The sequence below is a fragment of the Colias eurytheme genome, chromosome 25 (assembly GCF_061535395.1).
Source record: "Colias eurytheme isolate Ceu_HAF_F1 chromosome 25, ilColEury1 Martin Lab GWU primary, whole genome shotgun sequence".
Classification (NCBI taxonomy): domain Eukaryota; kingdom Metazoa; phylum Arthropoda; class Insecta; order Lepidoptera; family Pieridae; genus Colias; species Colias eurytheme.
Window position 1 is genome coordinate 7,615,846 of NC_143004.1, and position 3,629 is coordinate 7,619,474.

Here is a 3,629-nt window from a genome sequence, read left to right on the forward strand (position 1 = left end):
AAACCTCATATTTTTAAGTCAGTAATGACAGTCACATAACAATTCAATCTCAGAAATAATTTATCAACGCCAAAGATTTTGTAAAATATAGGAAAGCTTTCGAAAAGTTTCGGTTTGTTCTCACGCGTCCAGCGCAGATGTTGTAAGTTAGATTATAGTGTAGGAGATGGGGAATAATTATTTAGTAATAATATTTATATTTATTTGATAATTTTTAAAGAAGTGAAATTACGGATGTCATCACCATATTATAATCTCCTATAATCTCTAATTAAAATATCTAGATCACAGAAATATAGAGACAATCTACTACTTATAGCAATTTTAAAACAGTTTTCAAACATTTCAGTTTCTACACACTGTTTTTCCGATCAATTGTAGCAAGGATGATGTTGGCAATATTTTATAATAATAAAAAAATTTTGCTCTTCTAATAGAATTCGACACTATCTCAGGATCCGTCCTAGCATATAAATTTAAAATTTAGTGAGTACCTATGAAAGAAATATTATTTATTTCTACTTACTCACAATCCTTCAAAACTAGTTCCATGCTATTAATATAATATTATAGATACTAAGAATTCTAACCATAAGTATGTTTGTCTCTCTGACAATAATAACCATTTACGAGCTCGATCACGTACGCAGTCACTGTGTCCAATTTAGAAACTTTGCATATATTTTGTTAGCGTTTTGCGAAATGCACTGAAAATGTTTAAAACAAACGTGAAATAAATATAACACATTATTGCAAAAGTTTTGCTATTCACACGATAAAGTATATATGTTTAAACTGGCTTTTATCTGTCTGTCTACGTGGATTATTTTTATGACTAGTCTACATATATATTTATTCGTCTGAATCTTCTCTACGTAGTATAAAACAAAGTCGCTCTCGCTGTCTGACATGTACATGTAAAATCCATACTAATTATATTATAAATGCGAAAGTAACTCTGTCTGTCTGTCTGTTACTCAATCACGCATTAACTACTGAACCAATTTGCATGAAATTTGGTATAGAGATATTTTGATAACCTAGAAAGGACATAGGATAGGTTTTATCCCGGAAATCCTACGGGAACGGGTTTTTCTTGGAAAACGCGGGCGAAGCCGCGGGCGGAAAGCTAATTATACATATAACATAGAATTGACGAAAAACTGTATCAGACAATATTATATTATTATTCTGTTGTTTACGCTGTGTATCGAATATTGATCGTATGTCTTCAGAATTTTGTTTCCTTGTTGCTATGTATGTAATATAATCTAAAAATAAAAATATTTCTTTGTGAATTTTAATCAAATAGCTTTTACCTTGTTTGTACAATGAACTAAATTATTAAAATATAATAAAAAGCTCGATTGAAACTGAGAAAAATTTAATGAATATAAATTCGAACGGGCATGACCCGAATCCGAATTACGGAAGACGCGGATTCGAGTCCCTTGTGATATTTTTTCTATTCTTTATAAATTTCTCATTTATAAATCATTTGAATGATATAAAACTAAACACATCAATTTCAATTAGAACTTCCATTTAATTAAACAAGATCACACAAAGTACATAAAATTATACATACAATTGTGTTGCAGTGAAACTTCCAAAACAGATAATTGCAAGTCTGCAGGGGACGCGGTTAAACTTCAAAACGGCTGGGTTTGTTCAGAGTTGCGCCGCGACATATAAGCGGCAACTGTATTTGGTGAATTAAAATAGCCAAATTAACTCTATTAGCTTTATTTTAGCCTATAATTTTAAATTGTTACTCTATAATTTAGTATCAGCTCGCTTTGATTTCCTATAATATCACTACATAGTATAAAATAAAGTCGCTTTCTCTGTCTCTATGTATGCTTAAATCTTTAAAACTATGCAGCGGATTTTGATGCAGTTTTTTTTTTTCATAGATAGAGTGGTTCTCGAGGAAGGTTTTCGTACATATAATTTATTATGTTTAAGATAAAGCGGGCGAAGCCGCGGTCGGAAAGCTATATAGTAATTAATATTTCAAAATTCACATTTGCTGATCGATAAACACATACATACCACCAAACTAGCTTATAAAACAGATATAGGTAAACCAGAATCTGATGGCAATTAGGGAAATCAAAATTTTGAGTGTGCAACCCTAGGGAAAATGGACTGAACGATTTTGATACTGCGTATATTTTATTTTGTCCTCAATATCATTAGTCGCATTAAACAAGTGGATAATACTGTATTTAATAATGAGATATCCACGTAATATTATGTAGGTACTTAATAAATGTATAAAATACATATTACTTTTCTAAAGGTAATACATAATATTATGTCTTAACACATACCTATATTTGAATATATGTATATCATTATGGCATGTGAAAATATGGATGTAATGATAATGCAGATCAAAACTTATTTAATATATTAAATTAATTAATTAACGATTGTTTATAATTTTTTATAAAATAAAACAATAATAAAATAAAATCATGTTTATTTTCGTAAGTATTAACACATTATAAAATTGACTTGTACACCTTGGACTTGACAAATAGCCGAATTGGAAACTCCTGTAATAAGTTTTCATAAAATTATATTTAAATCAACAAACAATATTATAGTTACCTATTTATAACATTTTCAATTTAAAGTATCAAAACGGGTAAGTCCAACTTAGCAATAAAATCTTACACGCGCTTTAAAATTGAAAATTATGATGTGTTTGACCCTTCTTCATCATATATTTTTATATACACATTGTAAACAACACCTCTTGCTTGTGATCGCAGCGGTTTTATCGACATTTCGAAGATTTTGAAGACAAAATCCTAAAAATTAATCATCAACACAAATAATTTGACAACCAATTTGATAGTTGTCAAATAAAGTTGCCACATGAAAATCTTTTATTTTTCAAATATAAATATGCCATCAGATTCTGGTAGACCTATATCTGAACGATTGTAAACTAATATTTTATAACAAGACAGATAAAGCTCTGTGGATTGTTGTCACAAAAACAAATCAAGATCGATTGTATGAATTTTATGTTTTCTGTTTTTCTTCGTAATAAAGCACGCACTGACTCACTGAATTTCCATAAATTGTAAAATGTAGAGACAGTTGCATATGAGCGTCAATATTTTTCTATACTGTAATCAAAATTCTATACTCTGCTTAAAATAAAGTGGTTTTTCAACTATGTTGGCAGCTGAAAAAAATGATGTGTGGTTTTATGAAACCACGGTAAAAGTGAAACTTTCCGAACACTGCTTTATACCTACTCGGCAGCCGACCGTCACGCGACATGCGCTACACAGACCAAAAAGTTTGAGACGATGTAATAAAAGTTTCACTTTAAAAATATTAAGAGCAAATAGTCACGTTACTAAATAAGCATTTGACATCATCGGTCCTTGATTAAGTTTTATTTCGTCGTGTAGCAAATACGTGGCTGTTAACGAAAATACTTGCTCCAAAATGCTACAGCAATTAAAAACTTACACAATGCTAAAAACTTAAACAATGCTAACTTAAGTCCAAATTCCTTTAAGAATTATATTCGGCCAAGAGAAAATAGCTCTCTAACTTTCAGAGTTTCAAAGAGATGATTGATGTTCTCTGTATTTTAGAAT

The 3,629-nt window shown here is 29.9% G+C and overlaps 1 long non-coding RNA gene across 2 annotated transcripts; it reads right to left on the reverse strand.

Moving 5' to 3' along the window:
* Positions 1 to 2,471: 2,471 nt before the first annotated feature.
* On the reverse strand, positions 2,472 to 2,930 carry LOC149897756 (uncharacterized). 2 transcript variants are annotated; one of them, XR_016458146.1, is made up of 2 exons: positions 2,765 to 2,930; positions 2,472 to 2,564 (listed from the first exon to the last, which is right to left on the reverse strand). It is a non-coding gene; the product is annotated as an uncharacterized LOC149897756 (long non-coding RNA). The 2 variants fall into 2 exon arrangements; XR_016458147.1 differs by lacking the exon at positions 2,765 to 2,930 and adding an exon at positions 2,686 to 2,713.
* Between the last annotated feature and the right edge of the window lie 699 nt (positions 2,931 to 3,629).